Genomic DNA, 13,536 nt, shown 5'->3' on the forward strand with positions numbered 1-13,536 from the left:
TTTTTAAAAATAATAGCATAATGTATCCAGATGCCAAGACACCAGGAGCCAATAAACAAACTAAGCATTTCAATCCACAAACAAACTAAACTTAGCATTTACGAATGTATTTTCCTTACAAGGGAGACTTTCATGGGTTTAATAACTTGAATATCCCCTCCTGCTTGTACATGTAAAACCTAATCAAAACCTCCTCTGCAGGAATAGACCTTTACATGTATTTCACTCACAGCACAAAGAACAGATCAACATCAAAGGGTGTGCTGTGTTTATGAACATGCTCTTTCTACTCCTGATGCCAAATTTATTCCTGTAATGTACTGAGTGTTTGATAGTCTTTAAAATGGAGTTTCTCTCCTTAGTTTTCTGGATATACCAAATTCTCTACTGCTTTCCATTGACACATTGTCATCCTTTACTATGCTCTATCTCTTCCCTCCCATAAAGTTACATTGGCGGTTCCCAGCACTGAGAATACTATGTGTCTACCTTATAATTTCACCCATATTTCCAGTGAAGGCCCTCTCCCTGAAAGCCCATTATTATGACTGCCAGCTCTGTTCAGCTTTGTTTCACCCCTGTCTTGGATACTGAATTCAAACCTGAGAATTCTTAAAAATAGCACAGTGTCACTTTATCAGCCTCTTCAATAAAGTGTTAATACATAGTTAACAGCTTTCAATTTTATGCATTAGATATTTCTGTGCTCAAGATTCAGTATTATAAATGTATTATTCTATTTGAAACCATAGTCTGTGAACTGTGTGCTTGAAAGAGCAAAACAGAAGTGTATCAGCCATACAAACTTGTGAGTTTACACACCCCTGCTGCCATCTCCAATCACTTTTTACACAAAGAGCACAGTCACACATTAGCTGTATTTACTGCAAACCAAAAAATAACTCTCCAATGCTGGCTTATCCAATAATCTATTTTGTCAAAATTGTTGACCACAAGCTGCCATGAGACTTCACAGCAAACCTGACAGCTAGTAAACAGGAGGTGTTTCAGACCAAATGAAAAAGATAAAAAGATCAATTCCTGAGCTCAGGACTTTTATCTAAGGTATATTTTCCTGGGCATCGACATATTGTACAAAAGCTAATATGGGTTGGTTTCATCTCTAACCAAAAGGCAGAGCAAGATTCCTCTTGGAGAGCAGATTTCTGCTACTCAAGAGTGCTATGCATCAATCCGAAAATATTCCCTCTATCCAGAAATGGTCAGGAAGCCAACACACTCTTGGAGTTGTGGCGCAGAGTGTTTCCAGCAGGATGTAGCACTAACAACAGGGAAGGCTGTTTCCTGGACCAGCCCTAAGGGCATTTAAGACACAGCCATCCATGGGGAGCACTGATGTTGCTTACTGCCAGGTGGGAGGCAAGGATCACAGCACCAAACTAATATAACATCTAAAAAAACATCTGGGTCCTCCAGATTGAGATGATGTGAAACACAATTCTCAGGCACTGTTGTTTTTCCTTCAGCATCTCTCCCAGGATATAACCACAAAGGAGCAGTAGGCATGCACTCAGGATAAAATAGGATTTTCCCCACATCCTCGGGCTATTTTCCTTGGTCTTATATGGAGTGAACTTTGAGAAGCTGGTCTCATCTGTGTCCAAACCTCCATACTGCCTGGAGACTGAACTAGTTGTCAGCTTAATTTATTGTGTAATAACAAATAGCGAGTCTGGATCTCTGGTTCCAACAAAAGCCCATATGCCCATACCATAACTTTCTCCTTTTAGGGTTGCTTTTCCTGTCCTAATTTATACTTCCTAAGTTACAGTACATACATTTACATGGTTAATGTTCATATTGCTGAGATTACACCATTGTGATGCATGCAATATAAATGCCTAGACAGATGGATGCAGTATCACAGATTTCTGAAAGGAGGAGAACTTGTAAAGCCAGAAGCTCACACTTCAAGAAACCCATTTGCTGGCACAGGGGTCACTGAAAATAGATCTGAATGCTTAAAAAGCAGTGCAATGCTCTTAAATAAAGTATTGCTGACAAAGGTATACACTCTTTCCTAGAAATAGGTTCTAGTCTGTTAGGCTGCCAGGAAATAATCGTCACAAAAAAATCTGATTTTTTTCAAATTTATGATTTATAAAGAGTAAGTGCAAATCTGCTTGGCAAAGGAAAACAGTGGCAAAGGCCACTTTGCCAATAGCCTTTCTCATTAAATAAAAATTGATACTAAAAAGAGATACCTTATTAATTAAACCAGAATCAGTCCTGCAGCTTTGATGCTTCACCTATAACTCACTGAACAATTAATTTCTAAGTGAGAAGACAAAATACAAGTCTAAATCACTGCAGAGTAAACAATTTGGACTGATACTAGGTGAGAGGTCTCTGGAAGAGTGTGTCTCTCTCCATGTACTAATAATACAGCAATAAAACAACAGGTGCTGTTCTGCTAAGCTCTTTTCATATTTGGATACAACAAACTTGCTTCTCCAACACACAGAGAATGAAAAAACAACCCCAAACTGGGTACAAGGAGACAAAAGCAATGACTGTAATACTGCTACTGAAAAAAGAAAAACTAAAATTGTTACTTGTGATCACTCCTGAGGAGACGTATCGGTATTGTATGGCAATCTTAATATTTCAGTTTCATAAATTCTGCTTTTCAATTCCTTCCTGATTAAAATAACAACAACAAAAAACTCCCTGCAGGCTTACTGATCTTTAAAGGTTACTACCAAGATAATGTCGACATATTAAGGGAGCTTGCTTGAAAAGATACAGAGGTCAAAAAGAAGTAAGTGATAATTAGAGCAAAGAATCTAAAGCTGCTGAAATTCAAAAGTCATGCAGATGCTATAGGAAATATACCTTTCTCTGCCTAGCTGTGCATGTTTCCCCAGTTTGTTTCAAAGTCTCCCTTTGCCTTTCATCTTACATATATTTCAGCACTGTTGTTATGCAAGATGGGGAATCATTCATTTTAATGTGATACTAAGCATATTACCACAAAACCAGAAAGAAGCTACTGTTTTACTGATTATCTAATTAGAAAGCTCTACAATTCAAATTCTTTGCAGCCCCTCACTGCACACAAAAGATTTACTGCTGCATCTGAAAAGCCACTTGTACAAAAAAGCAAAGAATTTGTAAATGCTTCCGATATTTGCTTATTCTTTTCCTTCCTCTTGTTACAAACACCACAGCTATCACTCTCTTTAAACACTAATAAAAGCAATTTAATGACAGGTAGATTTGCTGGTTTGTACCTTCTTTGAACCCCCAACACACTCACTAAAGGAAAGTAACTTTAGCTAGGAAAGAGATCCTCACAGCACGATGGTGAATAATTCATCATTGCATTTTTCTTTTCATCTCATTTCGTGCCAGTAACGTACACAACTGAAAATATTGCAATATCTAAAAACAACCACAGACAAGGACTTCCAGCAGCAAAATACACATTAAACTAGCAGGCAGGTTTCCCCAGCTTATATAATAACAGCTTTAGCTCGACAGAACCCCCATCACTCACCGAGGACTGAATTCACTTGAACAAAAGCGGAGCCCAGGCACCAAATGCAGCTTTGCAGGACTCTCGATGCAAGATGCTCCTGTCTGCTGTTCGGTTCACACTTGCCTTTATAACTAAGCCAACCAACAACATTCGGTTGCTGAACCTGATGAATTATAAAACGGTAGCTCCCAGACTCTCATATTTTACATCACAGGGGGTGGTCATCCAGCATACACACTGCCTGTGTACATATATTCTGCTATAACTCATCCTGATAAACACATCAGTGCAGGCAGCAGTGACAGTAATTGGTGCTCAGGATGTACAAGCACAAACCAATAGAGCACACTCCCACCTTCTGCCCTGTGCAACATCTCTACCTGTCAATCACTGCACCTTGTTAAGGTGGAATGAGCAACTGCACTTGGGGGAGAGGCAAAACTCAGAGAAGAAATCATCTACCAATACAAATTCTGCTCTTAAACATTTCTTAATGCAGTAGTAAATGTAGCTTCAGTATCCTCTAGGTAACAATTTTCATGATTTTTTTTTTTTTAAATCTTCATGAAATCTTCCCTTCTTAAAGACACAGTTCTCATTTAGTGACTAACACAGGGTTCGTTACTTCTACTATCACAAATGGAAATTATTCAGGCAAATTCTAGGGACAGTAGCACAGATAACCTAAAAGCATTGCTCCAGGCAGAATGAGTGTTAAAAGCAGTATACTTGTTAGGTGAACTTCTGTGCCCATTTTAAAATCTTCCTAAAAATACTGAAAGGTTTTAAGAACATCCTCTAAATTATAAAGATGTCTTTGTAAAGCTCTTCACTTCTCTAATGCTTTCTTTTTCCCATATGCTTGCATAGTTTAAAAAGTCAATGTATAGATACAAATTAACAGAACCAAACACTTAAAGCTTAGACCCATTAATCCAATCAATTAAACTAAACATTTTCAAATGGGATTAATTACAGCAATAACAATCACAATTATTGCACATGCCACAAATTAACACTCAGAATTAGTCCCTAACAAGTAAAACTGGTTATGGTAATGGTAAAACACAGCCAGGGATCAGCCACTGGATAGGGGTTTGTATGGCAATTTTTTTATGAGGGAGCAGAAGTTGCTCTTTCAGAGTTGAGCTCCAGGAATTTTGCATGTGTTTTACACAAACTCAAGGCTATTTGTTCGAGCATAGAGTGAAAATGAACACTTTATTCAAGAGGATTTTCTATTTCCACATCACTGGTGATGACTGTCAGAGGGTTCCATTTGGAACCTGAACACTCGATCCAGCTCCTTTCATTTCCCATGCCTGTAAAACTCCCCCAGCTTTTGGTGGCATGAAGAAATGTTGTTCTTGGGAAGGTGAGCACAGTTGTGTGAGCGGTTGTGCATTGCCTGGATGCTTTTCCATGAACAACTGGGCTGAGGAATGCAAATGAAGCCTGTGCCGGCAGCCCCAGGCAGAAACCCAACCCTTCTCACCATCTGGACCGACTGATGTGCGTCACAATGTGGGAACAGGGTGTTGCATTTCATGCATAGCAAAAGCTAGTCCTATATATATATATATGTATCCCTTTCTTCCTGTTCTCAGCTGCTCGTTCCACCCTGTTCCTCATTTGTCTCTTTGTGTTCAGTACCTTTACTATCTGAGAAAAAAATCACTCCAGGCCAGAGGCATGACCAGTATTTCTGCATGTGCTGCAGGCTCTTACTACAGCAGCCTGTATGAAGGAAAAGCTCTCTAGAGTTGGGTGTCAGAATGTAGGGGAGACATATCAGGATTTAATCAGAGTAATGGTTTTGATGTCTCTGTCTTTCTCAGAGGAAAGGACAGCTGAGCTCCAATAATTGGATTCTCCAGTGATGCTGACCAAGAATAATCCAATACGGGCAGATAATATTCCAAATGATAAACCCTGACTCATTAAGAAACAGAAAAAAAAAAAAAAAAAAAAAGAAAAAGAAAAATCTGTGCTACTGGATTTGGCTTTTAGAGCCAAATTCTATTCTCAGGAGTTTAGATATTTCATGTGCATATCATGGAAGTTCCCTAAAATGGCCTGATTACAACTGTTTGTTTTCTTGTGCACTAATTACAGTTTTCTGACTTATTTTTTATAAGAGACAGTGTCAAATCATATGTGCCAGAATGCCCTGTTTTCCTTTTTGTTTTGCCTTAACCATTCAGGCTCTAAGAGTCTTCCCAAGGATCTGTGTAAACATGACACTGCCTTACAACAATTTGCTGCCGCATGAGTAAGACACAAGCAATGCATGGTTGAATGTCCTTGACCAACATAACATTCACACTAAAATTCAGCTCGCATTTACTGAAGAAAGTGTTTGTAAAAGTGACCAATATCTCACTAATGTAAGCCACAGCAATATTTCATAGCTGTGTGTAGGTGGCATGCATAAACTACAGTCTGCGGCATTACATAAGAGCCACAATTCCAAGAAAAATTGCTACCCTGTTTCACACTTGCAATTTTTAATTAGTTTTCCTGGCTTCCATGTTACCTTTCCATGGGTAATACAGCTGATACTGCCATAATAGTCAAAAATGTGATGCTCTGTAAAAGTGCAACCGTTGAGGTGACTTGATACGCTCATCACACGATCCATGCCCTTGGGGCTCTGTTCTTACATTCTGGTGCAGAATGTGAGATTACACATTCAAACACACTCATTCCACTGACAGGTGTGTGAAAATCCCATATGGCTGCCAGATTTCTGTATACCTACATATATATATATAGAGTATGTATTTTTAAGCCAGTTGTAACAAACACATTTGGTATTGACTGCAATGTTCTTTGCTTCAAGCTGCAAAATAGAAATGATCTAAAAATGAAAAAAAAAAAACCCCAACAAACCAAAAAACACCAAGACAAAAGTGTTCCCATTTGCCACCAAAACATTACTTCTTTCTTCCAAAATCATATGGACTATATTGAATACACATAATGGATATCTCATTTTCTGTCTAAAGTGAACACACAGATCACTAGGGAAAAATCAGGGCATTCAGCTGGAATAAAAAGAGCAGAAGAAGCAAAGGTAATTTCAAATTAAAAAGAACTACAGGCAGATACTATCAAGATCACAAACCAAATAGTACTGGTCACTTGTACCTCAAAGAAGCAAAACTAGATCTCCAGGATCTCCACAGCATGGACCTGGTGTTTCAGGTGAAAAAATGAGCACCAACAGAGACAATTTCCAGGCTACACGAGGTGGTATGGATGACCAGTGCTTTGGGTAGTGAGCCATGTGGCCTAAAATGCCATCTTGCAAACTAAAAAGGTATTTATCCAGTACCCTGAGTTTAGCAATCTTCAATTTCTTTACTTTTTTTTTTTGGTCAGACTTACACTGGATACATTTTTACCCTGGATTTACACTCTTTCATCTGATAGCCCTTTGATGGCACTGTCAGAGAGTATCTCTAAAGCAAAGAGCCCAGCAGGATTTAAAAAAGAACTGAGCATTTATCAGATAATATCATCCAGAAGAGCAGTAATAACAAGAAGCCTAAGCTTTCCTATGATCAGGGGATGTAAAAACACTTTGTTTCTTACAGGTGTTTTTTCTTTCATGGCTGCAGGTCACTTCCCACCTTCCTCCCAGCAAAGGCACTAATTTAGCTCTCCCTCCCTAATCCAGTGAAGCATTACCATGAAATCTGTATGAGTTCTGAGATCTACTTTTCTTCAAACCAAAATCAGCTGAGTATAATTATAAGGTATTTTATTACACTTGATAAAAGCGATCACTAGTTACAGGGAATTTCCCTGCCTGTACACTCCAAAGGGTAGTAGGTGAGATAGAGTCATCATTCCTTTTGAGTACAGAAATCTATCAAACTTTTAATTCCAGCTGAGACCACAGAAGACTTACAAGTTTCACAAACTACTCCCATTGTCTGTGGTCTGAATCCAATGAGAATTTATCCCTTTATAAGTATATGGCAAAATAGTACACATTGAGTCAGACTGATTCCATTGCTATAACTTACATCCCACACTGCAAAATAAACATCAGTGACAATGTAAATTAATTTAGTTGCCACAGCAAGGTAATAGAGAAATTAATTTTCTTTCCATGTTGCACACATGAAATTTCATGTAAGAACAGTTTTTACATAGTTTCAGTTTCTAAGATTAATCCTCATAAGTACAAATGAATAAAAGTATATACTTAGATTAATTAAGAAATTAGCTAGCACAAGGCTTTGAAGATGTAAAGGACTGTAAAAGTGCTATTGCTATAATAATATTTTTCTGTATTACAGTACTTTCCTTCCTCAAGTGACATCTCTTTTGCTACAAGTGCAGAGTGAAAGCTCAAGTCCTCTTATTGAATGAAGACTGTGGTTTAAAAAATACAGAAAAAAGAGAATTAAAAAAGATATTTAGCTAGGTCTGAATGAACAGATGCCCAAGAGAGCAATTTAAGTTGATCAAGGGCAATGACAAGAACTTGCTTTGCCAGTTAGAAAGGCTGATCTCTCCTAATAGTGGCTTCATAGTCTTAAGAATATGAATGATCCTATCAAGAATAAAGAAGAGCAGCCAAAAGGAAGGAAGGACAGATGGCACATTCCCTAGAGCCTCTAGAGAGGCTGTCTGGATTTGGTTTGATAAGCCTTTTATAGCACCCTGTGAACCTGGAATAATATGACAGACCATTAATAAGTCAGTAGATATCACAGGAACCGTCTGATATTTCATTAAAATGTTTATTTTCTGTATAGCTTAGGTTAGTTCAGCTGGTTAAAAGAACAGAGAAACTTGGAGGATATGGTTCAGAATTGAGAACTAGTTTGCAGGTTTTGTTTTGTTTTCTCGAATTTAATTTTCCATTGAACCTCGTGTTTCCTTTTGCTATTCCCTTTTAAATGAGCTAATTTTTTCTGAAGCTAAATATTCAAATCCAAAAGAAATCGTAAAATACTTAACAGCTCTGTGAGCTGGAAAACTAGCTAAAGATACACTTTCTACTAGCTAAAAGTTTAAATGTAGTAGCAAATCAGACAAGCATCTTTTACACATCTTTTACACAAACAGAAGGTCCCACAGTCAACTCCTTGCAGCCTAACGCAGGAAGCAAATGAGTTAACAGCTTTGAATGGCAAAGAATGGTGGAGCCAGGAAGATCCTCCTTGGATTCGCAGTTTAACTTTGCGTGCACTCTGTGGTGGGAGGAGTAGGAGGCTGATTTGGGAAGAAGTACAGCACAGGAATGATACACTTGACTCCTCTGAGGATGGTGATGAAAATCTGTCAGCTTGGCATAGTCCTTCACGTTACCTACAGCAAGTACTGACACATGGAGAAAGCAACAGCTCTACAGACATCACAGTAAAAATCACAGAATACAGATGGAAAAGGCCTTTAAGATCATCGGGCTGAACAATTAACCCAACACTGCCAAGTCTACCATCACACCACAACCCTAAGCACCACACCTACAAGTTTTTAAACTCCTCCAGGGATGCTAATTCCACCACTTCCTTGGGCAGCCTATTCCAATGCCTGACCGCATTTAGGAAAACAATGTTTCCTAATATTTAATCTAACATCCCCAGATGCAACTTGAGGCCATTTCCTCTTGTCCTATCACTTGTTACATGGAAGAAGAGACTGACCCCTGCCTAGCTGCACCCTCTTACCTGGTAGCTGTAGAGAGCACAGCACATGAGGCAGAGTGGTGGAGAAAGCAGAGCTGCTTTGTTGGAGAGTTCTGTGGCACTACTGCAAGGGGCTGTCCACAGAAAGGGAAACCAACACACTAAACAGTCTTCATGAGAAACAGTGAAATTCAGGCCCGCATTAGTGGTGGATTGAAAAAAATAAGTAGCATCGCCTAAGGACGCCTTCTGCACTGACTGTGACAGAGCTAGCACAGGAATCAGTGCGCACGCACACACTCTCAGATTAAGTTTTCCCCTCCTACAGTTTTCTTTCAGGAAAGAAAATCTGAAGCGTGGATGACTAACTACAATGCAGATGGCAGAGCAGTGTAGAGATACAAGCTCCAAATGAACTAGCTTAGATGACACCACGAGTGAATTTAACCTACTCATACTGAACTCCATGGTTATGCTGTTCGAGGAACCTGAACAAGCACAGCAGTTTAGGATTCAGACAAGCCAAAGAAGGACAGCAGGTGATACTCAAGCTAGATCTGTGCCAGCATTCTTGCAAATTTACGTCAGCAGTTTTTTGCCATTACTTGTGAATGTGCCAAGAAAGTACCTCCCAGCAAGAAATAATACATGGAATTACAGCAGCATCAGAGCAAAGTATTGCTCTGAAAAGAAGGGAAGAAATAACTCTTTTTTTAGGATATCGAAAACCCTCTTTCAGCTCAGCAGGAATCATCTGTAGCCATGCATGGTTCACATGACTGCTGAAAACGCAGATTTACTGTCTTGGCTCTAATGCCAGGATGATTAATTCACCAGAAACCGTTTTGGGTAGTAGCTAGGATGATGGTTCCCTGGCAAACTTGCTTTGAGGGGATTGTCATGTTCAGCATATTCCCGCATTGTCTGAGCACTCTGAAGGTGTGAATGGCAATGACACTTCATCTACAGGTCAGCAGTAACCATGAGAAGGGAAATGTCCGCCAGTCCATCACATTTACACCTGGTAACTAACTGCCACAGTCTGAGCTCAGCTGGGCACTTAAGGACAAGCCACCCTTTGGTGAGGATTCTGTCTGAAGGGACCCAAGAACCAGGACACTGATTAGATGCTCTGTTCTTGAACTACTTATAGCTCGAGGATTAATTAGGAGTGGGAAAGTGCTCTAAAACTTTAACTGAAGAACTGAAGAATTAATGGAGTTGAAATATAAATACTTATTCTCACTGCAGTATCAAAATCTCTGATTGAAACCCTACAGAAATAATTCACTCTGTGTAGATCCAACGAGACCATGTGGTTAAGATTTCGTAAATGACAAAATAGGATTTATCTGGGAATGCTGAACAACTGAATAGAGAGGTGGTATGTGTTAAAAGCGAGGAAGCCCAGTTTTCAGCACTTGAATTTATAGGTGTCTACTCCTGTGCTCTGCCCAAATTTCTGCTAGATAACACCAGAACTGTAAACAAAGCATATGGGAAATAAAGGCCCAAGATAAAAGTTAAGAGCAGCAGTGGGGAGTTGCTTGTGCTTGCAACTCAGCTGCTCTTTTAGCAGAGCACCTTGGAAAAGGAAAGCAGGAACAAATGGCAATAATTGGGAACTCAGGACATTTTTTGTCAGAATTTTGTGGGTCCTGGGATGGACGCTGCTTCTGTGACTCACTTTCTCAGTTCAACATTGCTCCATGCAGGTACTGCAAATATACACTAAAAATAATGATGTATATAAACATTTGACCTGCAGGCCACCAAAGTACCTTCAAAGCAAACAGTTCTGCAAGAGTTGGAGAGCCCAAGCATTGATTTTTTTTTTCAGTCTTTTTTCCCCTGCTTTTTACCCAAAATTAGGAAAAAGCGATTATATTGGCCCCCTCAATGTTAATATTGCACAGTAGACAGAAATACATGTCATTCTGAGATATATATGAGGAAACAATATAAAAGTACTGTCACTGAGCAGGAATACAAATTAAAGGAACTTTTGCAGCTCCACTTCTCAGAGAATACATTGTAAAAATGTGATCTGGGGGCAGAATATTCATACTTGAATGAGAATAATAAAAACAAAATGATCCTGAGGTGAAGATGTTGAAAGAGGACAATCCATACTGCTTTGGGCCAGGACTCCAATAACAAGGTACAAAAGTGCATTAAGATGATGAAAATGTGCTACTTTTGAAGGAAACAATATGACCCCTACAAAGGAAACCTTGTGTACAGTACACCATAAAAGGACAGAGCAGTTAGGATGATGACTCCCTGTGGAGACTGTAGACAGCTTCATATCTTCATAGATGGGATGTGTCTTGGCAATGTGTGACCCTATGGATATCTTGGTATTCTGTTAGAGAGCAATAAAAACTATGGCCTGGAAAGCATCATCAAAGTTCTGGACATGCAAAAATTAGTTAGCCTGCACAGAAATTTATGAGGGGGAAAAGTCCTTTTGCTTTCTACCAGTAGATTTAATTACTTTACTTCCCAGTAAGCATCCCATTGGACTACTCTTTACCTCTGAAATAACAGGGAATTTTAGGAGGATGAAAAATGCAAATCCTATGTGCACATTTCAACTACACCACCTATGTCCTAATAAAAAGAAGAGACTAGTAGGTAAAGCCTTTCTGAGTATGACCAACCAGCAAAGCAGAGCTAATAATTTGTAGTGATTATATGGTTTCTTCTCTGTTATTTTAATTTTTTGTAAATGATTTTTTTTTCTATTTTCACAAATTAATGGTCACATGGGAGTTAGTAGATGCCCTCTGCCTGTATATGATTTATGAACATTATGTTGACAGTATGTACAGTATGAATTTTGCACAGCCATATGCTATTTTTTAAATTTCTGGGCTGTGTGAGGTGTAAATATTAGCACTGCATTTCCTGCACAAATATTCCTATGACATATAATAATTATAAAAATATTAACAACAGTAAGTTCATTCAGACATTTGATGGAAATTAAATGCAAATGATTACAACTCTAGATGAACTGTTCAATTATATATATGCATGTTTCTTGTACAATTGCTGAAGTATGTGTTTGGCTTTTCTCAGAAATCTACGTGACATAAATTTGAAATTAATTTCATAATTAACATTTACATCCTTTATAAATTTACTTTTATATCCTGTAACATAATTTCTATACCCATATTATATTGGATAAAGAATGGAGTTTAATATCTTGCTTGGTTTGCAGTTAATTTTCAAATGTCTGGTTTTAAACTACAAACTTCTTAAGAAGACTTGTAGAAAGTTAGATAAAAATCAGTTAAATAGATGAAATCAATGTATGTTAAAATTTAACATGTTAATATTCATGGGGTTACTTCAGGGTCTTTCTTTGAATGAAACTACCAGAAACTCATGCCTCTTTTTTTTTTTTATTTTTTATTTTTATTTTTTTTTCTGGAGGAATTAAATCCACTTGAGATCCTAACATGCATTAATTTAACACAGTGCTCCCTTCAAATGATTGATTTTCCTTCCCTTCCCTTTTACACCTGGTGCATAAATTTAGCAGCTTCCTGTGGGCACGAAACACCGACTGGCATTAGATTGGATGCTGTAGCCAGAGATTATTTTTTACCTTTCCAACCAAACCAAAATCCTCCTATATCTTCTTGTGTAATAGTACTTATAAAAAAGACATAGCCTATATTCAGTGCATTCAAATTTAAGAGTATATGCTGTAAAGAGAAATGGCAGAGGGACAAACCATTTCAAATTAGTTCTTAATATTGTACTCAGGAAGCAAAATGCCATTATATGCTGCATAATCACCAAGGACAGAAATTGACAGCTGAGAAAATACAGTTTTGAAAAGCTATTCCCCTTTTTATAGTAATCTTACTCAGAGTGTCCATATTAATTTAAACTATTGACTTATTTTATCTTTGTGAAAAACCTTATGACTTCTGAAATCTAAATAATGTTTCAAATTATTTTCTGCATCTGAGGACTCTTTAATTATGCTTGAAAGGAACCTGCTATGTGAAGGCATGTCCTGTACTGAGCATTATTAGGCTTAGAATAATTTTACAGTCCACCTGGTAAATCCAGATGGAACCTGATGAAAGACTCATGGATCTAATCCTGCCAAGAGGTACTTCACCTCTGCAAATTTATGCTAACACATGAGGGGAGAAAAATGACAATTGTTATGCTTACAGTTGTTCCAACAGCCTGGGAGGGAGCTCATCATGCTGCGTAATAGCAGAAGACAAAACCCTTGGAACAGTGTTGCCTAAAGATTTTAGGTATCAACCAGGAGAACAGCACTGCCAGGAACCAGAAACTCACCTGGACTATCCTGGCACTTTGGCAAAATCATAATCCTACCAAAATGTACCCTAC

At 38.3% G+C, this 13,536-nt stretch overlaps 1 protein-coding gene across 13 annotated transcripts in view; it reads right to left on the reverse strand.

The window, feature by feature from the left end:
• DLG2 (discs large MAGUK scaffold protein 2) overlaps positions 1-13,536 on the reverse strand; it is a 986,985-nt gene that overhangs the window by 111,827 nt on the left and 861,622 nt on the right. Inside the window, exon 1 of one of the 13 annotated variants that reach the window (XM_083854319.1) lies at positions 3,521-3,651. The exons of the other annotated variants lie outside the window; for them this stretch is intronic. The gene's annotated coding sequence lies outside the window, so the exon portion shown is untranslated. Of the gene's footprint in view, positions 1-3,520; positions 3,652-13,536 lie in introns of those variants that run through there. 13 annotated transcript variants of the gene reach the window in all.

This window comes from Zosterops lateralis, assembly GCF_965231275.1.
Source record: "Zosterops lateralis genome assembly, chromosome: 2".
Lineage (NCBI taxonomy): Eukaryota > Metazoa > Chordata > Aves > Passeriformes > Zosteropidae > Zosterops > Zosterops lateralis.